This window comes from Dasypus novemcinctus, chromosome Y, assembly GCF_030445035.2.
Source record: "Dasypus novemcinctus isolate mDasNov1 chromosome Y, mDasNov1.1.hap2, whole genome shotgun sequence".
Classification (NCBI taxonomy): domain Eukaryota; kingdom Metazoa; phylum Chordata; class Mammalia; order Cingulata; family Dasypodidae; genus Dasypus; species Dasypus novemcinctus.
Window position 1 is genome coordinate 12,191,881 of NC_092216.1, and position 25,228 is coordinate 12,217,108.

Consider the following 25,228-nt stretch of genomic DNA (forward strand, 5'->3'; position numbering starts at 1 on the left):
AGCCACAATGGCCAATTTCTCTACACCAATGCCATATTTTCTTCAATTACTAATCACAATAGTTCATGAATAGAATATCAGTAAGTCCACTCTAATCCATACTCTATTCCTCCATCCTGTGGACCTTGGAATGGTTGTGTCCACTCCACATCTACATCAAGAGGGGGCTTATTTTCCACATGGATGATGGATGCAATTCTACTGCTTTCAGTTGTAGGCATTCTCATACATCCTTTATATTTAAAATTGGCAAACGTGGAATTTACTATTAAGGTTCCAAAAGATACTGAAATCACAAAAGAGCAAAGCATTAAAATGAAACCCCTAAAAAGTCAAAACAATCAAAATTCTAAAGCAACATATACTTCTTAGAAAACATTTATCCCAACATAATTTTAACTGCATGCACTTGTGATCATTAGGCTAATGTGTCAACTTGGACAGGTAATGGTGGACACTTTATGGACTTTAGTAATCAGTGAATTGATGGCATAGGTGGCTGATTATATCTACAATCATCTAAGGAGATTGTCATCCACCAATCAGCGGAAGGCCTTAAACAGGGAAGTCATTTCAGCATTTGGAGAGAGAATTCCCATCTCTACTTCAGACAGTGTGCCCTGGGAACCATCATGGACCTTCATCCCAGTCCCTGGTTTGTGGCCGGCCCTACAGAATTTGGACCTTTGAAACCCAGGGTGCCATGAGATAATTTTATAAAATCTCATACTATTTACAGGTATCCCTTATTAGTGCTGTTTCCCTAGAGAACCCTGACTAATACAGCAACCTTATGATAGATTTGTGCTAAAGGAAAAATCAGCAAAAAACAAGTCTATATTGGAAGTATGGTCTTACAATGTAGCCAAAAAATTGATCTTTATTATTCTAATAGAAGTCTTTTGTACTCCCAATATTCAAACATTTTTTCCACTAAAAAGTATCTTAGTATACTTTCAAAAACATTTATTGTTTTGAATTTTTTACATATCCACAGAAATATTATAAGTACTATTAAACAAATATAAAATTTCATAATTCCATACAACAAAATTCAGACTAATTCTCTTTTTAAAAATCTAGAGGCCTTATAAGTTTTCCACTAAAACACAGAATTGTGAATTATTTTTAAATGTATATTATTTGTCTTTATAATAATTTACTTAAGTTTTTCTACTATCATGTCTTTTCCTGTTACTCCTATATATCCAAAAACAAACATTACATATTACCTATCTATTACACTATATTTTAGATAAGGATTAAAGAAAATATTCAGCATTGACTAGGAAAGAATCAAGTCAGATAAAATTAAAACACAACATTCATTACAGTAAGCACTGGAGTGCCTTTGAGATCAACAATTCCAACTCATTTCAAATTTAGAGATGAGGAAAGACAAATCTGGAAAGTTACATGGCTTAACGATAAGCACTAAACTTAGTGAAGCCCAGTGATCTTTCATTAAAACAGTGATTTCAAGGGAGTGGATATTAGGGTAAGAGTAAATTGCTATATTTGAGAAAGTAAATAAGTCAAGCAGAATTTTGTAAAATATGTTCTATGAAAGCTAAAGAATTAACTTTGTCACAACTTCATAAATAATTTCTATACTTTCCTCATATAAAACTTGGGAAATAAAATTTACACAACTTTTACAACACTTTCTGAGTAGGAAAACATACTTGTTAAAATTTAAGAAGGAGTACCATAAATCAAGAATATGGCTTTTTCCATCCCATTTAAAAAGCATGCTAATAAAGGGGAAACGGTGGGTATTAAGTGAAAATTTGGTTCAAAGGATTCACTTGTTTGTCAACTAGAAAGTGTCTCTGACAGATATCCAAAGGAAATCAAAATTGGTAAGGAAATATTAAATTTGAGAGTTTCATTTGAAAACTATATTTTGAAGGTATTACTATGTAAGATATTGACCAACAGTCCTATATTTAATGTTTTCTACACTGAATTGAATGGCTTATTAGTATCCAATAAGGCAAAGTTTAAATCTGTCAGCCTTTTCAACTTGTTATAACATATATTTTCCTATCAAAAAAATTTAACTAAAAATGTAAGCTATTTAAGTACTATCAGTGGTATAAAAAGAATAGAATCAGAATAGATTTTAGTGCTATAACTGACTGCTAAATTTACAAGGGAAAGACTGTACAACTAACTATCCATCAATTTTAAAAGTGGATAAGGGGAGTAGATGTGGCTCAAGCAATTGAACTCCCACATCCCACAAAGGAGGTTCCACATTCTGTTTCCAGTGCCTCCTGAAAAAACAAAAACCAAACAACAAACGAAACAAACAAAAACAACAACAAAGGGAAGCTGATGTGACTCAGTGCTTGAGAGCCATCTTCTCACATATGAGGTCCTGGGTTTAATCTCCAGCCCTGGGAATGGAGTGGCATAGCACGGCATGGCATGGATGAAATAAAATAAATGAAAAATATAAATAAATAAATAAATAAATAAATAAATAAATAAATAAATAAATAAAACATATAAAGAATTTATGAAGAAATTTAAAGAAATCAAATTGTTTAGTTGGACAAAGAGTTCAGTCATGATGATGGGAATGAGTGTTGTTGGGGGGGAGAGGGGGGTGGGGGGGTGGGGTTGAATGGGACCTCACATATATATTTTTAATGTAATATTATTACAAAGTCAATAAAAAAAAAAGTGAAAAAAAAAAAAAAAAAGAAAGAGATTCAGAGTCTTAAAAATGATCCTGATTTGAGAAACAACCCAGAGAGAGGCCTTAGACTTGAGTATTAAATGTAAAGTACTTAATAGTATATACTTTTCTGGAAACAAGCTATCCAGAGCCAATTGTTGGTAAGAAAAAAAAGAAGAAAAACAACACAATAGGTGTTTTTTCTTTTTTACTGTATTTCATATAGCAAGTTTCAACAAATGTTCACTGAGTTAAATTTCAAGTTCCAGTCCTCTAGTTGAGAGAAGACTCTGGGCATGCAATGAAGAGCTAAATAATAAAAACACACAATAGCAGAGCACAGTGGGGTCCCAAGATAGATAAGGAGATAATTGATAAGATAGTAGTTTAACTAAGAATCCCACTCTTTCTTGGTCTCACTCCAATGGAAGCTACCTTTGCTCTTATAGAGACAAAATGGAGCTAAAGTAGATTCAGTCTAGGAAAAAGAAGCAGGCTAACACAAAAATCTTAAGTGCAAAGGTTTCAACCTAGTAGAAGGGCTTGCAAACAAGGGAAGCACCTTTGTTACCACCATTATTCCATGAATCCCTACTATAGGTTAACCTCACCTAAATATAGATTTAGGCTATATTCTTACTATGTATATGAGGAAAATCAGTGGGCAGGGTAGAAATACTGTTTCCAAAATTCTATGAAGGACTTCAATAAAGGGAGAGTTAAACCTGTTCCTCGGTTGCCCCTTTCTTTAGTGGATGGTTATATTACATTTTCGAGATGAATTATTTCAGTGGAAGGTTTGGCAGTTTGATATTATTTATGAATTCTAAAAAAAGATGTTTGCAAACTGGTCTGTTCCTCTGGGTGTGATACCCCTTGACTGTATTAAATTCAAAGGTTTTTATGTTTACTTGATTATGTTAAAATTAGGGCTTTGATTTAACAAGGTCATTAGGGGTTGGTCAAGGTTCAGTCCCCGCCCCCTTTGTGGGCTATAGAAATGGACATTCAGTCAAGACACACACAAGAAGATACACAGAACAAAGAGAGCTCCATAGACATAGAAGAGAGAACTTGTCAGCTATGATCCTTCATTCGTGGGACAAGAGATGAGCCATTCACCTGACAGTTTACAACTGACCTTGTGAAGAGAACAAAGCAGGTGAGCCCAGAAATCTATGAACTCTCCAGCCTACAACTGAGATAAGAAGAAGCTGGGCCCATGGTGCTTTAAGAAGAGAAAGGCTGAACCCTCACAGATGTCCCATGCCATCTTGCTTCAATGCATGGCAATAGACCTTGGAAAAGGAAGTAAACTTGAGTTGGACTCTTTAGGGCCTCATGACTGTAAGCTTCCACCCCAAATAAATACCCTTTATAAAAGCCAACAGAGTTCTGGTGCTTTCCATCAGCACCCCTTTGGCTAATATAGAAATAATAAGACAAATGGAATGTGATTAAACTTTATTTTAGATCTTATACTTCTTTAAAATGTTTGATAAGTAGAAGGACAGCAACAACAAAAAACTAACAGAAAATGCACAGATTTTAAAAACAAAGCTGACTTGAAACATCTATATTATAATGTTTGAGATTCAAAATCCAACTCTAAGAATTTGGGGACTGACTACAAAATCTACCCCCAAATTTCTCTGCATGTTTTCCCCATATAAGAATTTACCTGATTTCTAGACATCAAAAAAGAAAGCCACTTATAAGGAACACTATAAATCACTATTACTAATATAACTAGATAATCTACCAATACTATGCATCATCACACCACATCCTCTGGAATCTCTAGGAAACACTGCTGGAGATCATGAAAAATCTCAGTATCAAGGTGTGGACTGCTTTGTGCCATACCTGAGCAAAAGATGATGGAGTTTCTCTTAGAGAATGGATGTTAGCAGTCCTTCCAATACCAATGTTCTTCCAATAACTTAGTCACTTAATTTTAATAACATTAATTTAAATAACTTAAAATTAATATATGCAATTCCAAAGTTGGAAAACTGACAAACTCAACTTAGCCAGAGAATTTTCTGATGTAACACAGCCAATGAATGGTTTTAAAACAAACACAGGGAAGTGGATGTGGCTCAAGCAGTTGGACACCGGCCTACTATATGGAGGCCCTGGGTTTGGTCCCAGGGTGTCCTAAAGATGATGAACTAGACAGAGTTGATGCATCAGACTGGTGCTGTGAGCTGACATAACAAGATGATGCAATGAGATGACTAAATGATGAGATACAGCAAGGATACACAATGAGAGACACAACAAGCAGAGAGCAGAAATGGCTAAAGTGATTGGGTGCTTCCCTCCCTCACGGGAGGTCCCTGGTTTAGTTCCTGGTGCACCTAAAAATTAGAGGAGCACAAAAGGAAGAGATCCAGAGAGCAGACAGTGAGCACAAACAATGCAGTTGGGGGAGAAATGAAAAAAAGAAATCTTTAAAAATTAAAACCTCAACACTGAGTCAGTACGGAAAATATGAGCCAAATGTACACTATGGACATGGTAACAATCAGATGATATTATTTTATCTGTATCAAATGATATACCACATTGTGGTGTGTTGATGGAGGGATGTTTGGGAATTCTGCACATGTGCATGATTGTTTTAGAAGTTTACCACTCCTGTCATAAAACAATATATTTAAAAAATAATACTAGGGTGGGTTGGGGAAAAACACACCAAATAAGATAAGGACAATGATTAGTAGTAAGATTTTGACAGTGTTCTTTCATACTTTGTAACACACGTCTCATGACAATGCAAGGTGTTGGTGGAGGGCTGATGTATGGGACCCCTGTATGATGTTATGCATGTTTGCTTTGTAAGTTCACAACTTTCAGTATACTCTTAATTTTTTATGTATGTTCATATATAAATGATATAAAGATAATAACAATCGGATTGATTAGGGGAAAACTGCTTTGTTTAGTAGTAATATTTTGACAATACTCTAATCATTAGTTTAAAAAGATTAAAAACAATGCAAGTTATTGGTGGTAGGATGAGATGTTATATGTTTGATGTCATATATGTTTGGTTTGTAACTTCACAACTATTATACACTTATTGTTTCTGTATGTTATATATGAGTGATATATTTCAATAAATTGAAAAAAATAAAAAATTAAAAAAATTAAAACCTCAAGCATACTTCAGTGCTAAAAGAAGGAGCAAAAGTAGAAGAGGAGGAAAAGGAAAAAGAGGGAAAGGAGGAGAATGAGCAGAAGGAGATGGAGAGAAGGAGCTAGATTCAAATACAAAATAGTTTGATTTTGTATCTTGTATTTTTTTAGAAATACTATTTAAACTTATGCTTACCTAAAGCTTTTAACAATACTTTCTAAAGCAAAGTAATAATTTTGATGTCTGAAATAATAAAATCTTTTAAGAAATAAGGCTTAACCACAAAACTCATTTGTCCTGTTTGCCTTGCATATATTTGTGTTTTGAAACTTCAAAAAGACTTGAATTTGAAATATGACTAAAGGAAACAACAAAGTATAAATGAAATATCTAGACAAACAAAATGGTATTGTACAATCCTTTCTTTTCAAAGAAGTTAGTGCCTTATCATTAGCCAGAACTCCCTAGCTAGGCTCTCAGCTAAATGTGATGCATTAGCAGAAATACTAAGATGGCACAGTTTGGGGATACAGTTGAGTGGAAAAAAGTGACCCCCAAAATCACTGGCATTAGTCAAGTTAATCACTCATATATATAAGGCATACCCAGAAGCAATAATTATGCATCATTTATTGTCGGAGTCGTGGACCAGAAAGGTATCGGGAATGAAAGACAAAGAGAGATTGGGATCAGGGGATCTGAGAGCATTGGAGCCTCAAGCTCATCAAACACATTTATTAATCTCAGGGGATTCTTTATATACCCCAAGCAATCGTGAGAACCAGCAACTATCCTAGCTAACTATTCCCATTACCTCAACCTGTGTAACACAATGGATCAAAATCTACGATTATAATTCAAAGTACAAAATTTCAATGTTCTATTATATTGTTGAGAAAGCATACCCATAAATCTTGTTGCCCAGGTTGTCCTGTTCTACGAAGTCCTCGTTCCACCTCAGTCTACACATCCCCTTGCTAGATTTACGACCTGCATGTATAGCTATGGAGACAGCATGACTCAGTGGTCAAGGAAGTAACTTGCTTCCATGGAAACAACATGCCTTTGTTTCCCACATTCTCTCAAGTGGGAATATCAAAGATCAAGTAACCAGTCCAGTTCTTAATCTGTATTTCCCAAATTTTAAAAGGAGGAAAACATGTGGATCATACAACCCCATAATATTTCCTGCAGTGACCATTCACTAGATATTCAAACTGCTTTGAATATTTGAATCACTCATTTTAAAGAATGAGATGCAAGTATCTCTATCTTTATAGGATGCTTGTAAACTGTAAAAGACACTCCCCTGAACAATGCACAAAAGAAAGGCTCATTGATATAACCTCTATCCAGACACCCAGATTCCCAACCTTTGAACTTTGTCACATTTATTACAACATTCTATTTTCCAAACATTTAAGAGTAGCATCACACTCATGTAATACATGTTTCCAGATACATTTCATGTATTTCTCTCTCTCTCTCACTGCAGCATCTCCTGGCCTACAGAATCTGCTCATTTAATCATCTGCTTACTGCAATGGATGCAGCATCTAGCTCCTTGTGGTGGGTTTGGGGTCTGCTTGTCTTCTTTAGGAGGCACCAGGACCAAAACCCAGGACTTCCATGTGTTAGGCGGGTGCCACATCCACTTGCAGATCCAATTACTTTTTTTTTTAAGATTTATTTATTTCTTTCCCTCCCCTCCCCCAACCCCCTTATTTGTTCTCTGCGTCTATTTACTGCGTCTTCTTGTCCACTTCTGTTGTTGTCAGCCGCAAGGAATCTGTTTCTTTTTTTGTTGCGTCATCTGTTGTGTCAGCTCTCTATGTGGGTGTCAACATTCTTAAGTAGGCTGCACTTTATTTTGCGCTGGGCGGCTCTCCTTACAGGGCGCACTACTTGCCCGTGGGGCACCCCTACGCGAGGGCACCCCTGTGTGGCAGGGCACTCCTTGTGCGCATCAGCACTGCGCATGGGCCAGCTCCACACGGGTCAAGGAGGCCCAGGGTTTGAACCGCGGACCTTTCATGTAGTAGACGGACGCCCCAACCACTGGGCCAAGTCCGCGACCCCAATTACTTTTAATTATCATTGTCTCCTCCATCCACTCAGCATCTTTTTAATTGTGTAACATATATACTACCTAAAAACTCAAATCTCAACCACTTTTAAATATACAAGGGATATTAGTTACATTTGTAATGTTATGATATCATCATCAAATATTTAAACTTTTCCATCACCCCAGACAGAAACCCTGCACCTATTATGCATTAACTCTCCTCTCATCCCACTTATGTAATGTCTAATCTACTTTTTGTCTCTATAAATTTGCATATTTACGTATTTCACATAAATGGAATCATACATTTGTCCTACTGTGTCTATACCTTATTTCACTCAGCATGATGTCTCCAGGGTTCATCCATGCTGTAGCATTCATTAGAACTTCATTCAGCTTCGGTCTACTAGGCCCCATTCCCCAGCACTTTGCTGGTGTTGAAAGATTACCCAAGCCACCTTTCCATATAGTCCGGAAGACGAAACCTAAGTGCCCTCCCCAATTGCACATCCTCCCTCTTTCCTCGCCTTCTGCGGCGTCTGGGGCAGGCGTCCACGCACTAGGCTCCGCGCAAACATGCTACAGCATCATAGTCCCGGGAGTTTGCTGTCCTAGGCGGAACAGAGCCCGGGACACCCGCACACACGCGCACACACACCGCCCCACCCGGGGTGTGGGAGTCACCTGGACCTCCCCGGGGCGGCTTTCCCTAACCCCCACGCCCCGGCCTGCTCAGGTGACAGGACTCCAAACCTGTCCTTACAAAGCGGCCGCAGCTCCGGGTCCCACGCAGCCACCACGCCCGGACCCCGGCGGGCAGCGTTTCCCCACCCGAACCCACTCTCTGCAGAGGCACACAGCTAGGGGACCCAATCCGGCATATGCCGCCCCGCGCCCTTTCTCCCGCTCTGCCTTGGGTGCGTACCCCCTCACAAGCCAGTCTGCGACTCGGGGCTCCAGCCTCCGCTACACCTCGGCAAGGGAACCGCCCCCTTCAATGACCCAGTTCGACCCTGGCGCTTGCCCTGAACAAAGATGGCGCCGCTAGGGACTGTCGAAAGGGTCTCGCGAGATTTCCTTGTAGGACCCAGAGGGCAGGTGCTTACTGGAAGGGTGGTAGATTCGGGTAGCCTAAGTGGTATTTAGAGAATGCAATCTCCCACCGGAAATGCGCCGTTCCGGTTACTGAGGAAACTACAGCGCCTGCACCAGGGCGGGTTCCTATACATGCCCAGAACGGCGTTGGGAGAGGATCCGCTTCTGAGGATGTTACTTGTCTTCTCAGAGGAGGGAGGCTCTGTCCACACTCCCCTCGCTGTCACTGACTATTCTGTGCAGTCTCAGCTAACTCTCCCTTGTTCTTTCCAGTTCATGTTATTAAGATCTTGATTAAGACGGGTGCCACAGCCTTCTATTTTCTGTTACCTTATGTGAGCCTTCCAAAACTCATGTTAATCACGTTTTTCCCTGTGTTATTTTAACTCTTTCTTTTTAAATTACTCATCACATTTGTTCAAAGTTGCCTGATTTGTCAGTACCCAGAGGAGAGATGATCACGGACCTACGCAGCTATTGTTCTGGGATCAGGGACAGAGTCATGGGCTTGTGACCTGTACAGACACTCAGGGCCTTAGCTTAGAGGGTCCTTGGCTTAATCCCCTGCTATCACTGCCATACAGTTTTTTGTTTTTTGTTTTTGTTTTATTAAAAAAATTTATTTATTTATTCTCCACCCACCCCCCCTTGTTCTTTTCCCTGCTGTCTGCCATCAGCTCTCCACAGCAGTGTGGGCCAGCTTGCCTTCCTCAGGAGGTTCCCAGTCCAAGGCAAGCCTAATCACCCGAGCCACATCCACCCCCCCATACAATTGTTAATAATTTCCTTTTAACAGAGTGCCTGAATTTTCGTTTTTTACTGGACCCCACAATTTGTGTACCCAGTCCTGCCTGAGGTAAGATGCTGAGAAGTCAAAACAATTCAGCACGGTAAGTTCTAAAAATGAGTACACTGAGAAATGGGAGATGGGGGAGGGTGTCATATGGTATATCAAAAGGAAACTCTTGAGAGGAGTCTCACAATTAGGAATTAGCCAATTGAATCAGAAAGCAAATACCTCCCTATTTATTTTAACAGAGAGGACTTTATATAAAGAATTGATCATTTCTTCACTGAAAAAGTGAGAGGAAGATTCAGCATGTTACAGAAACACATTAGCAACAAATGAGGGGAACAAAGGGAGGTATTAAGATTATTATAATTAAGTAATTTATAAGTGACATTTTGGGAGGTGAAACACACCTCTAAGGAGGGAGCAGCATCTGGTTGTTGCAGGTGTCTAGGAGAAGAGCTCCGTGAGGCTGTATCTGCAAATATAGTCAAAGCTGCAATAGATCCAGTACTTTGATGACTGTCATGGGTCATATTTTGTATTTCACCTTCAGGAGCTTGTTGTGACTTCTGTCTAGTAATAGCAGAAAGGCAATGTATTGGTCAGCCAAAAGGATGTAGATGCAAAATACCAGAAATCTGTTGGTTTTTATAAAGGGTATTTATTTGGGGTAGGAGCTTACAGTTACCAGGCCATAAAGCATAAGCTACTTCCCTCACCAAAGTCTGTTTTCATGTGTTGGAGCAAGATGGCTGCCGACATCTGTGGAGGTTCAGGCTTCCTGGGTTCCTCTGGGCTCAGCTCCTCTCTTGTCCCCACAAAGTGAGCTGTAAACTATTAGGTGAATGGCTCTGTTTCTCTTCCTGGGGTTTCTGCTGTGTCTAAGCTTTCTCTATTCCTCTGTGTTCTTCTCCTGGCTCAGGTCCTCTTTTCCCAGGGCTTCCTTCTCTTTCCTCTCTGTGCTAACTTCCTGGGACTCCAGTTTAAGACTTGGGTATCAAACTCCAACATCAAAACTCCATCAAAAAACCCTCAACTCTGTCCTTTGCCATGACTTTTATCTGTGAGTTCCAACTCACCAAGGGACTCAATGCCCTACTTATGTGGACCAAAGCCCTAATCATAACTTAATCATGCCCAGGTACAGACCAGATCACAAATATAATCCAATACCTATTTTTGGAATTCATAACCATATCAAAGGGAGGAAAAGGAGGTTGATGCAGGAAGGGTAAGGAGAAACGTTAGAAGTGTTTTGCAAGCCAGTTACTTCAGGACATTAATTTGCATTTTCATCTGTGAGACAGGATTAATCTCTTTAAGTGGGGCTAGGTGGCAGACTCTTGCGGAAGTCTAGATGTTGGGTTGTTGTTCAGGGCAGGCTTGAAGTTGGGTGGTCATCTCTTCAGGGTGGGAAGAAGACGGGGTGGTCTCCTCAGGGCAGACCATTACAGGTTTATCATCATCAGTCTATATATGTCTCCATCCAAATCCTCAGAATTCCATTCCTTTCAAATCAATACCCTTGGTTTAACAGCAGTCACCCTGCAAGGTGGAGTTTCTAGTTTCTATTGTTACTCTGCTATTTCCTCAATGAGATTATGAGTCTGGTTTTCAGAGATCTCAAGTCTGAGGCTGCATGACACAAGATTTTCTTTCAGAGCTCATATAGAAACTTTCCCATCATTCATGTCGAGATTAAGTTGCAAATTTGGAGCCTTCCATTCATCCCTTTCTTTTGTAACTGCATTCAGGATATTCAGTAACAGCCAGTCAACCTCACTGAATGTTTTAATTCCACAAACATTCTTTTTTTTCCGTCACAAAACACTTTTAAGGTGTTAAAAACACTCTAACCCAGATCCTTGCCAGTAGTTGAATCCAGTGGTGATATTTTGCATATCTCTATTGCCAACTCATGACATAGTCGTCTTCATTACTGAAAACTGGGTCATCAGTGCCCTCAAATCTAATCAAAGTAGAAAACCAATTGCAAAAAACCCAGAACCAACAGAGAAATCTCATTTTTTATAAACTGTGTTTCTCAAGAACCACTCCTGATATCATAGTGTATTAGTCAGAATTCTTTAGGAAAACAGACAGGTAAGAGATATCTGTATATCGTATGAGACTGTATAAAATGGTCTCCTGCAACTATGGAGCTGCTCAAAGTCTGAATTACATAGAGAAGGTTGCATAGCAGGACTCCAAAGAAGTTTCTCAAGGAGTTCTCCAGGAGATGCTGACTATTTGAAGTAAAGATGTTGATTCTCTCCCTGAATGCTGAAATTGCTTGTGGTTTTAAAGCCTTCAACTTATTCGGATGAGACTTAAGTTACTGCTGAAGGCAGTCTCCTCAGTTGATTATAGATGCAGTCAGCCATAGAAGCAATCAACTCAAGGGTAATTAAAGTCCATGAAATGTTCTTGTATTTCAATTAACCCAGTGCTTGCTTGACCAATCAACTGGGTGCCATTACCTGGCCAAGTTGATAAATTAGCCTAACCATCACAAATCTCTAAGAATAGTCTGTAGGGAACAACTCTAGGAAAGTATTTTCAAAGAAGTTGGAGAAAAAAAATCTTAAAATATTAACTCAAGTGGAATGTGTTAAAAATATTTTACAACTGATGATGAAAAAACCTTAATGGAAACATTCATAAAGCTTTTGTTATTCATATTATTCATTAGCAAAAAAAAAAATCATATGCCATTATTATGAACTTAGTCATTAGTTCCATGAATTTTTATCAGAAATGTAAAGCTTAATACCCTGACTTGCCCTACCACACAGCAACAGTGATGTTTTATTGCAATTTTCTGAGCTGAGGGCTAAGAATCTAGTTTTTCTGAATGAGAAGGCCAAAAATTAACCACGTCACTGTCCATTAATTGGCCTTTGAAATTTTGTGGCATGCTTCATAATGTTTCTTAATCAATTCAACCACAAATTACTAGGCAAGTTAGAACTAATATAAAAAATACCTAACACAAAATCGTATCATGACATTTTTAATTATAAGTAACATGAAGCCACCTGGTATGCTTCCCATGTTGTCCAAAGTAAAAGAACTTTTACTACAAAAACTACATGCAACTATTTTATTTTTACACTTACCAACACAAATTCATGGAAATTAAATTATTCTCTTGTTTTACATGCTAGGACTTACATAATGTCCTCAATTCAACCTCTTGCCTTATAAGACTTAAGGTATTTACTATATGACTTTACAGAACAAGTTTGCTACTTTACACATTAGGGAATTGTAAATTACATTTTTTGAAAAACAAAACATAATGTAATAGAGAACAAAATATAAGTGTATCACAGATTTTAAGTATTGGTCATGACATTTTGATTATACACAATAAATTATTTCAATTGTGATGGAAAACCTCTGGAAAAACAACCGTCTTGCAATAAACAGGATGAAGATCTGTTTTATAAACAGTCATAAGTGGCTTCATTCACTCAGTACTCTAATGACACACTCATTTCTAATTTACAATCTTCTGTTTTGGGTCATTATATATGAAAAGAATAAAAGCACACTGGGAAATCAAGTTAACACTCCAAGCTAAATTACAAAACTAACTCAACATTTTTACTCATGGCAACTAATATAACTGGGATACAAGAACTTCATTCATTTTAAATGGAAAGACTCTGTTTTCTCCCTGCATATTTCATATTTGATAAACTATATTTTTTCAATTGTACAAGATATGTTAGTTCAAAAATCACCTGGTGTTCAATTCCCTAGAATTTTCATATATAGTTTAACTGTTTTTATACCTAGTATGTATGACCCACATGGCTTAGAAGATTTCCTGCTAATACAACCCACACAAAAGCAGGAAGTTTGGTCAGCTCATGTAGCTGAAATCTCCACCTGAAATAAAAGAGCAGATTAAAAGTAAAACCATGGTGCAAACATTTGTGAGATACAGTGTAGTCATTGCCTCATAAATCTCATGTTCCAATCAGAAAAGCAATTAAATCTATATTTTACCACTACAGTTTCATGAAGTACTGGACTACTGAATTTTTACCAAGAAAAATTTCTAACAAGTATTGATAGTGTAAAAAAGTTTACTAAAAACAAATGTAGTAAATGAAAGAAATTATTTACATTTTATTTTATACTTAACATATAGTGAGGGGTTTTAAATTCATAAGAAAGAAGAAAAAGTCTAATTGCAAAATCTCTTAAAATAATTTAAGACTACTACAGTTTTCTGGTAAATCTTTATAAATTGAAATAATAATGACTAGAAATAAATGACAGTATGAAACGAGACAATTTCCAGTCCCATAATTCTTATTGCTCTAGTTCAAGGAGATACTCCTGGTGAAATTTACTTTTTATCACCTGAAAGGTCATTATTGGTCCCAAACTGTATGGTTTTAAATGGTCCTATCTTCCTCTACCCAGACCTTAAAAAAAGAATACTAAATTCATGCCTTTTAACAGAAATCAATGTGGATCCCAAAGTTACGTACTTATCTGAAAATGTGGATTCATTATCTGAATAGTCTTTGTAATGTTCTTTTCTCATTTTCTTCCTATAGTTTAAGCAAAAACATTCCTGCTTAGAATTTTATACCTTTCCTAATTCACCTAAATAAATGCTCATTTCTTCATGAGTAGTCTTTGTTCAGAAACTAATTTTCTAAAGGCTCATTTCATATGAAAATATATTTAATGGTCACAAGAAAATGCAAAGCTCAATAACATACTACTAAAACTTTTGCATCCACCACAAAATTAATATAATGTCAGGAAGTAGGATAATTTATGAGGGAAGTATGTACCTATTCTAAATTTACTTTCAAAAAGTTTTCTAAGTGACATCAATTTTATTTAAAGTGATATGAAGTGAATTTTAAGAATATATGAAAAATGAAACAACAGTATGAGAAGTGAGAAATATAAATAATTAAGGGGGAAAAAAAGATTATGCCATAAGTAAAAAAATACTCTGGAGATTAAGACCTAAATTAATCTTTGCTTCCCTCTACAAATATTATTTAAAGGAGGAAATTGCTTATACATGCTACAAATTCTAGAAGATAATCCTCTTTTTTATTATGCCTTTCCCGTGTAAATTACACTAACAATGGCAAGGGCATATAGAAAAAGTTCTTCAAAGATTAATTTTTTTTGAGACAATGTTATACATATTAAAACATTTACATTGTATTAAGTACTACATAAAATCAATTAAGTAAGTAGGTAAAAATGGATGTTATTTTTCTGAAAGGGTATAAGAGCATGCAATATGGAAAGGACAGTATCTTCAATAAATAGAGCTGGGACAACTGCACTTTTACGTGATGAAAAAAGTTGGACCACACATGGCACACCATGGAAAATTATCTCAAAATGGAACAATTCTATTTAAGGGCTAAAACTATAAAAATTCTTAGAAGAAAATGCAGTAGTAAGTTTTTTTTTTTACTTTGGATAAAGTAATGGTTTCTAAGAACTGTCCAGTCATACACATAAAAACAAAAACAACACAAAACTGAACTTCATCAAAACTTAGAATTTTGAGCTTTCACGGACGCTGACAAGAAAGTGAAAAGAAAACCACAGAAAGAAAGAAAAGATTTGCAAATTAAATATCTAAAATGGTACTTGTATCTGGAATGTATAAAGAACTCCTATAACTCAACAACAAAGAGGTAACACAATTTAGCAATGTGCAAAGCATCTGAATAAATATTTCTCTAAAAGATAAACAAAGGGCCTTATGATAAGCACATGAGCTGCTCCACATCTTGAGGAAGTGGAGAAATGCAAACCAAAATTGCAATGAGAAAGACCACTATCATGCCCACTAAGAGCTATGACAAAAAATAGAACTAGAAAGTGTTGCCTGATACATGGAAGAAATGGAACTCTCCTACACAGGCACTGGGAAAGGAGAACAGTGCATCCATGTTGAAAAATATTCTGACATTTCCTCTAAATGTTAACCATAGAGTTATTCTATGACCCAACAACCCCATTCCTAGGTATATAACAAATGAAATGAAAACATGCCCACAGTAAATCCTGTTCATGTTCATAGCAATATTATGCACAGTATCAAAAGGACAAAATATAGTATTATCCAAATTTTGGCAATAAAAAAATGAAGTGATGATACATTCTAAAACATGGTAGAACCTTAAAAATATTATTAGTCAATAAAGTGAAAAGGGGATAGTCATTAAAGGTTATATATTTTATTATTCTATTTACATGCCCTGTCCAAATAGGCAAATCCAAAGAGACAAAAATTAGAGTACCAGTTGCCAGACATTGGCGGTGAGAGGAAATGGGAAGACACAAGGCTTCCTTTGAGGTGATGAAAATGCTTTAAAATTCATTGTGGTGATGAGGGTTGTACAACTCTGAATATACTGAGGAAAGTTGAAAGCTATTATAAAAAGAAATGGGTACTTTTCCACCCAAGCTTTTATTCATCATTTATCTATTGTCAAAGATACAGTATCTTTTTCTTTGCTTTTTTTTTTTTTTAAGATTTATTTTTATTTATTTAATTCCCCTCCCCCCTGGTTGTCTGTTCTCTGTGTCTATTTGCTGCGTCTTGCTTCTTTGTCCGCTTCTGTTGTCGTCAGCGGCACGGGAAGTGTGGGCGGCACCTTTCCTCGGCAGGCTGCTCCCTCCTTTGCGCTGGGCGGCTCTCCCCATGGGTGCACTCCTTGCGCGTGGGGCCCCCCCACGTGGGGGACACCCCTGCGTGGCAGGGCACTCCTTGCACGCATCAGCACTGCGCCTGGGCCAGCTCCACACGGGTCAAGGAGGCCCGGGGCTTGAACCGCGGACCTCCCATGTGGTAGAATACTCTTCTAAGATTTCTGATTTTGCCATTCTCACTGATTTTTTTTTTAAGAAAGTATTGGGGATTGAACCCAGGACCTCATAGAAGAGAAGCAGGCACTCAACCATTTAGCTACATACACTCCCCAATTTTTGTTGCTGTTGTTATTAGGAGGTACTGGGGATAAAAGCTCGGATCTTGTACATGGGAAGCTCATCTGCTCCCCTTCATTAATTTCTGAGCTACATCTGCTCCCCTTCTTTAATTTTTAGGATGATTTAAATGTGTACCTCTGGGAAGCAGACATGGCTCAACTGATAGAACATCTGTCATGTGGGAGGTCCAGAGTTACACCCCAGGATCTCCTGACCCATGTGGGGAGGTGGCCCATGTGCAGCACTGCTGTACTCCAGGAGTGCTATGCCATGCAGTGGTGTCCCCCACGTAGGGCAGCCCCACATGCAAGGAGTGCGCCCAGGATCAAGCCACCCCACAAGAAAAAAATGCAGCCCACCCAGGAGTGGCATCACACACATGGAGAACTGATATACCAAGATGATGTAACAGAAAGAGACACAGATTACCAGTGCTGACGAGAATGCAGGAGGACACAGAAGAACACACAGTGAATGGACACGAGAGCAAACAACCAGGGGGGAGAGGGGAATGGGGGCGGGGAATAAATTTTTAAAAATAAAAAATGTATACTTCCTAAATATCTGTAAATTTTTTCACACTTAATGTTGATTGCTTCAAAATATAATAAAATAAACTTTATCTTTTTGCAATCTGTTCCAAATATAGTAAAACAGTTTACCTTAATCTTTGATAGCTGTTTATTATTCTTTTCTGACAATACATAATCATGTAGATGAAGAATTTAAAAGTATGAACAATTAACATAAAAAAATGGGCACTCTACCGCTCACAAAAATTACATTTTTATTATTACAGCTTTTATTATGATTTTATAGGACACAGGAAGTATTGCTCAGAAAAGAACACAATATTCAATTTAATTATATCACCTAGATAAAAAATGTGAACTGAGAGTAGACTTTCATTTTCCAAACATAAATGAGTAGCAGATTATAAATTTAAAGGTTTTAATCATTTCAGGTATAAATTTTTGATGAATTTTAAAACAATAAAGACCAGCATTTAAGAAATAACATTTCTGCAATTTTAAATCTATGATACTATTCTGAAGTTCTGTTTAATAGCCATCCCAGGGTCCACAGGCTGGAGGAATAGAGTATGGATTAGAGTGGACTTACTGATATTCTACTATGGAACTATTGTGATTAGTAATAGAAGAAATTGTAGCATTGATGTGGAGAAAGTGGCCATGGTAGCTGCTGAGGGTAGGGAGAGGGAAGAAGACATATGTGGGGCATTTTCAGGACTTGGAGTTGTCCTGGGTGGTGCTGCAGGGACAGATGCTGGACATTGTATGTCCTGCCATGGCCCACTGGGTGGACTGGGGGAGAGTGTAAACTACAATGTAAACCACTATCCATGTGGTGCAGCAGTGCCCCAAAGTGTATTCACCAAATTCATGAATGTGCCACGATGATTTAAGATGCTGTTGATGTGGGAGGAGTCGGGTAAGGGGGGCGGGGGGTATTTGGGACCTCATATTTTTTAAATTTAACATTTATAAAAAAAAAAGAGAGAAAAAAAAAACACAATGGAAACATGCCTGCATGTGTGAAACACACAGATAATTCTCTTCTTAATTACAAGTGATAATCTGCAAATATTAAGTAGAAGTGGTTTATCCATCTAAATAGAAATGTTACACAAATGAGGGAGAAACCTTGTTAAGACTAATTTTTATTTCTATATAATCATGTGTATTTAATCAAGTTAAAATTTATGCAAGTCTTAAGTTAAATATGTTTGCAAATTACAAAACTTATGTATAAATTATATGCATAAAACATTATGTTACTGCAATCATATGCCCTTTTAAAACTCCAATAAAAAATCTCCAAAATGAATACTTACTCTCAAAGATTCCTGGAATGAGGCAGACTGGTACTGTGCATATTTAGCAATTGCAGTATGAGATCTATTACTTTCACAACGCCATAATTTCTTTGTTTCTGTGGGATCCCAGTTTTCATCTGCTGGTTGCAACAACTGTGTCCTCACTTCTAAATTTTAAAATCAAATTTTAAAATCAAATTTTAAAATTTGATTTATTTTTAAATGGTATTCAGAGAGTACTTTATGTATATTTCCATTACATGTTGAATGAGAGCAACTGTCCACACTCTATATAAATTAAAAAGAAAAAAAGGGCATGTCTTTGTTCCAATAAATCTTCACAAAACCAATTAGGGATTTAGCCTGAGGATTGGTGACAGGCATTATCATCCCTTGACTACTACATATTTCCCCCTAAACTTTCAAGATGTGTCCATGCATACTCACTGATTTAAATACATATAATTTGTGTACACTATCTTGTAAAAATAATTAAGTTCAGACACTGATTTCATTTATTTCTAATTAAGTGAGACTCACATAAATACTAGGTGTGGGTGGATTCAACTTGTCTTTTGGCAAGGGTGGGTATGGTGTAGATGGTGGCCTTGGAGGTGGACATTTATCCAACAAAATGCTGCTGTTAGACAAGCCGTTTTTACCTAGATTCCTTTAAAAAATTAGAAGAAACATCAGCTGTACATTTATTTTGGAAACTAGGTAGGGGCAAAATAAGAAAACCTAAATTAAATCCCAGTTTAATTATAGGATATATGCAAATATACAGTAATTGCAGGATATTTGGACTTGGTACTTAAGAACATTTGATAATTTTTTCAATAATTTGATTCCTTATTCCATTTAAGAAAAACTAAACAAAATATGTTATCTACATGTCATTGAATAAATGGTAAAATTACCCTCTTTGCCCATGATTTTCCAATTTATTCTCTAACCTAAAGAACAAATATGAACCGCAATTTTCCCTTTAATACTTTTACCCTTTGGTTTTCTCCATTAAATATTTAAACAATAACTTGAACTCAAAAAGTCTGTATAACAATATTAACATCTTAGTTAAATTTGCCTTTTTCTAAGTCATAGGTAAGCAATTATTTCCAGAATAAGTCTAAATCTCAAATCTAAAAGAAAAACCGTCATTTTCTCTTCACAAAACATATTTTCTGGCAGTTCCTAACTAATACTCATCAAGAAGCCAAATTTTAATACTAAACTTTACAGCTAATTATAACAATTTTAAAGCAATGTATAGAGTTGCTATGTAATTATATAAATTTTATATAATAATTATTTTTATAATTCTAGGATTCATATTTTTTCTTTAATAAAGTAATGTGGGCAAAATTATAAGATTTTGAAAATGGTAAAATCTTTCCCAAAGTCAAATTCTTTTTGTAAGAATCTAAGAAGAATATTTCTCAATCCTTGAAGTTTCCAGCAAAACCAGACAACCAGCAAGATATACTCTAAAACTTTAAAATACCAAGTTATAGCTTGTCTTTACCTAGTTATTAAAATTTAAAAATAATCAATATATTAAAATGTCAAAGGAGAAGTGGTTTTAAAAAATTAAAATTTCACATAATCATATTTTCCTTTAAAATTATAGAATAATAAACATGAAGCTAAATACCTTATTTTGTTTCAGTTTTGCTACCTCTTTTTCATTGTGCTAATGAAAACAAAGGCTTGAAAGTTTTGATTCAAGGATGTTATTACCTTTTTAAACCACCACAACAAAAAAACTTGTGATGTATTTTAAAGCCGGTGCTCAACTTCCCTGAAATGGTTTTATTTTATTTTATTTTTTCGGCTTGTTTTTTTTTTCTCAGGAGGCAAGGAGAACCCAAGCCAGGACCTCCCATGTGGGAGCTGGGCATTCAACAACTCGAGCCACATCTTCTCCCCCCATAATTAATTACTTTTGTTTTATAAATAAAAGAATGAGAAATTCTTTATTAAACTAAAATTTAAGTTTTAACTAGCAATTAAGACTATAAGCTAAAGAAATACCCAAATTTCAAAATCTCTTGAAATGCATGATGACCACGTAATTTTTAGATTTAGGTGTGATACACATTAAATTTTGAAATTTAAATACAGAATTGACCTAAAGTATAAACTGCTCAGATGTGTTGCTTTTAACAAACAGAAAAATGCTGCACTGCACCTGATAAAGGAATAATTCATGAAATTTTATTAAACTAATGGGATAAAGTGCCAAACATAATTTATACAATAAAGAAACTGATTCCTGTGCTTATGATATGTGTCATTCTTTGTATTTTAAACAAAACATGGTTCATTTGTTTGATTACATGAAGCTTGTTTATAATCAGCAATAAGGATGCAATATATAATAAAAACTATTTGAAGAGATTATGAGAATGATCCAGTGTTAAAATTGTACTTGAAAACATTTTTATGCTCACTTAGGTGGTACCAAAATTGAAGCTTATTAAACATTCATGATATGGTAAATTAGTCTTGAAAGCATAAACAGGATAGTCATTGCAGTTTCTACATTTCAATGATAGAAAAAAAGTGGTTACATAGAAAATTAAATCAATGGAAAGTGCAGATATCTGTATTTTAAAGATGTAACAAAAAGAAGGGAGCCCAATTCAAGGTTTCTCTCACTTGAATGTTGTGAGAAGCGTAGGTGCTGCAATTCATACACTTTCAATTTATGGCATTGACTGCACAACCAGGGTGAAAAAAATGAGAGCTAGTTTAAAAAGAATAGAGGCTCAGGATACTCAGAATAAATAGTGCTATATCATATCTAACAGTTCTTATATAATATGTAAAACATGGTCAAGTCAGAAACTAGGGATTTATGTGTGTAGCCACTAATCTATGGGCACTATCAATCTTTCTCCCTTAAAATATACTATTACCCTATTTCAAAAGGACAGCACTCTTTGCGAGAGAAATAGACTAATTGGAAGAAAAATCAGCTGTGAAAAAGACTCACAATTTCACCCATTCTGAAATCTTCTTAATCATTAGTTGATTTGCTATTGGAGAAATGAGTTATTATTTTAAAAATTCTTTTAAAAAGAGCTTTTTAAATATAGCTTTCTTAAATATTTTCAAGTTTATCATTGGTAGAGAAATGAAAAGGTACTTTACAGATAAAATTCATATACAATTAATTATATTTCCTCATGAAGTTTTAATCAGGGACATTAAATCATAAACCCTATGTTTCTTTATCACTTCTCTTTACTTTCAGACTTCTGTTTAGTATAGATATTATTGAAACAATCAATGTGGCCCCCACATGACAAATACCATTTCATACTGGTTCTTTCTCAGCCTCAAAATAATTTTTATCCCCACTTTTTCATAAACTGTTTCTTCCTCTCTACAGTTTTTCCTCTTTCCTTCTTCCTCCTTTTTGAGGTGGGAGGTGGGTATCTTTAGTAAACTGTGAGATATACTTCCTGGAATAACCCACGTAGCCACAGAACTGGCTGAGCATGGCTGTTCCTTTCAGAGTGACTGAAAGACCTCTCAAATTTCCTTTCTGTTTTTCCCTCCTTCATGCCCATTTTATTACCTCTTTGAATAAGACAAAATGTTTTTGCAAATATAAACAAAGTGGAATACTAATAATCAGTGAGGTTCATATCTACTTGAAACTCCCAACAGCTTCCAGAAAAAGAAAATGAGTAGTAGGGTTTTCCAGGTCTTGCAGTTATCTATGAAATATGATTTAGGCTTTGTGACAATCTTCAGAATAAAGTCAATCACACTAAAGCTTATAATCCTAGAAACCAGAAGAGGGCAATGTCATTACACAAAGACGTATGCAGATTACCCAAATGCTTTTCACATCACATACTCTGACAAGAGCAAGTCCTTGTGTTAATGAATTCCTAGGCAGGGTGGAATGTCCCTTCTGATTTTGAATACTAGTGCTAGTTGATTGGAGATACCGGGGAGGCCCAGTGAAACAGAGATTGTTCACCATTAGGGTCTGCCATATGTGAACTCTGACCTTTGTGAAGCCCCTAGAAAGAAAGAGAAAGCAAAAATAGGTTTAAAATTTAAATTTTCAACTTTGATGCAAATATTTGAATATTTTAAAAATATACCTGTAAAATGAAAAGAAGAAACACATACCTATGATCATTACCATTTAAAGTCAAGGACACGAATCAAAATAAACCAAATCACTGGCCTAAGATATATAACATTTAATAAATGTAAACTATATATTTATTAATCTTTAAAAATCATCAAGGGAAGCAGGTGAAGCTCAATGGTTTAAATGCCTGCTTTCCACTAATGAGGTCCTGGGTTCAATCCCCAGTACCTCCTTAAAATGAAAAATCACCATTAAATCTGATAAGACAATAGTAATTCTTAATCAAAGGCAAAGTTACTAATTCTATGAAAATACTTCCAGAAACAGATTCCACAGATTCCACTCATATGCCTAATGACATTTGAAATACAGCATCTCTCCACTAAGGATTTAGGAAGAGATGGATAGGTAAGTTTGCCCAAATTCAGCTAATTAGAGAATATAATGATATAGGAAAAGTATTTAGACAGAGAAGTTACCATAGTAATGGGTTTAGAGGAAAGTTATTTCATAGGATGAATTACACAATGAAAATAGATAAGTAATTCTGCTTAGATTATATCTTTAGAGTCACAAACTGCTTTAAGAAGACTGTCTTTTATTTTACTGAAAAAGAAAACAAAATTCTCATCAATAATAATTAAGAAATATGGGAATAGGCAAACAATAATTTAATAGTTTCCACATTATTCTAATAACAACATATCAAAAATAAATATTGTTTGAAAGAACATTTTAAATGTTAACATATTTTAAGTTTTTCTAGAATATTTACATACTTTATTTGGTATAGATGTTAGAATTTAGCTATTTTTAAAAATTTGAAACTAATTTAGTCAATATCCTAGAATAATTTGCTCCAATAACTGTTATTCAGTTAATATTGAGGAATACTTACTTTTTATCATGTATCTAGAGAAGTGATAGGTTTAAGGAAAAATCATGCATAACATAAAGAGTTTCCATATACACCTTGTTATTAACACTTTGCCTTAGAAATGTTAAAATATTATGTTCAGAATCTGAAAGAGAAATTTTAAACCCTAAAGACATTTTAGAATTGTTCTTTTTGAGTTGGTGATTGCGTCAATAGCAGGGATAAAATCATTTTACTTTTATGTGAAACTAAATTTATCAAACTATAATGTAAAAAAAATTAGTTCCTATGCTATTTATACAAAATAACTTTTAGAGTCAGTCAGGATGCCTGTGAAATACAATTCTATCATTTAAAAAATCTCTGAATACAATGTTTCTAAATAAAAATATTACCTACGATTAATTTGTTTACTTAAAAATCAAGTATTTTAAAAGGATGAAGAAGAATGCAAAAGGATGTAATTTGGTTTTAAATTAGTGAATAAGAAAGTGAAGAATCAATTACAGAACTAATTTAACAATAATTCTTCAGTTGTATAAACTGTTTCCATAAAATAAAAATACTGAATCCTGTAATCAAATCACATTCAAAATACCATTAAAAACAGGTGTGGGCAGAAAAGCAAAAAATCCACTTTTCATCATCACAGTCAATCACTGACATCATCAAAACTAAAATTCAGAGGTTATCATTTAGCAAGTAAGGAGACAAGTGAAAAAGTAACACTGCTATCATTTCTTTAGCAAAAAAAGTATTTCAAGGTATATAGTCTTTTAGAGAGAGCCCAAAGAAAGAGAGCCAAAGAACTTTTAGAGAGAGTCAAAGCAAAGGAAGACTTGAAAACTGCCTGCAACTTTAAGTATATTCCCCAATCTATACAAAGCTCCATAAGCAGATGACAATACACTAACGGCACAACCACTAGCCCTAATAATTAGCTGACCACCAACTATGCACAATTGAAACTCAGGGACCTATTTCTAAAAAATAAAATAAAAGACTAAAACCAAAGAATAGCGATAAAAGTTGGTGCATTATTAGAGGATATTTCGCAAAACACATCTATGCAAGTTTACAAGTTACTAAAAAGGAATGGAAAGAATAAATTTCAGAAAAATAAAACCAGACACAAAGCTGCTACACTACAGTATCTTAAATGACCAGGATTTAATCCAAACTTAATTGGCATGCAGAGAAAAACACACCCAATTGGAAAAACCAATTTGTTGAAAAACAATTTTAAAGACCCAGGATTATAATGCAATACTACATACAATAAGCAAAAATAGTACTACCGTTTAATACATCAAATACAAACTGCTAAAAGCTGAAAAAGGAAAATCCAAAAGCAGCAAGGAAAAATAACTCACCACTTTAAGAGGGTATTTAAAGTATTAACAAAACAACTGAGGATGAAAAGACAGAATGTCTGCTTTCATCATTGCTATTAAACTTTATACCAAAGTACTAGAAATAAATTTTGAGGTAAGAAAATGACATAAAGGATATACAAAATGGTAAAGAACCAGATAATGTAATGATTTATGCAAATACACCAGTATCCATAAAACCTAATAAAGATAATATATTCCACAAAATTCTGGGGAACAAGAC

The 25,228-nt window shown here is 35.5% G+C and overlaps 1 protein-coding gene and 1 pseudogene across 10 annotated transcripts in view; both read right to left on the minus strand.

Moving 5' to 3' along the window:
- The window catches only part of LOC139438393 (uncharacterized), a 31,142-nt gene extending 22,212 nt beyond the window's left edge, over positions 1-8,930 (minus strand). For 2 of the 10 annotated variants that reach the window (XM_071213529.1, XM_071213522.1), the window contains exon 1: positions 8,825-8,895. The gene's annotated coding sequence lies outside the window, so the exon portion shown is untranslated. Of the gene's footprint in view, positions 1-8,227 lie in introns of all 10 variants that reach the window. The other 8 variants (XM_071213530.1, XM_071213525.1, XM_071213531.1 and 5 more) reach the window with 6 other exon arrangements.
- A 4,733-nt stretch (positions 8,931-13,663) lies between these two features.
- LOC139438246 (lysine-specific demethylase 6A-like) overlaps positions 13,664-25,228 on the minus strand; it is a 62,259-nt pseudogene continuing 50,694 nt past the window's right edge.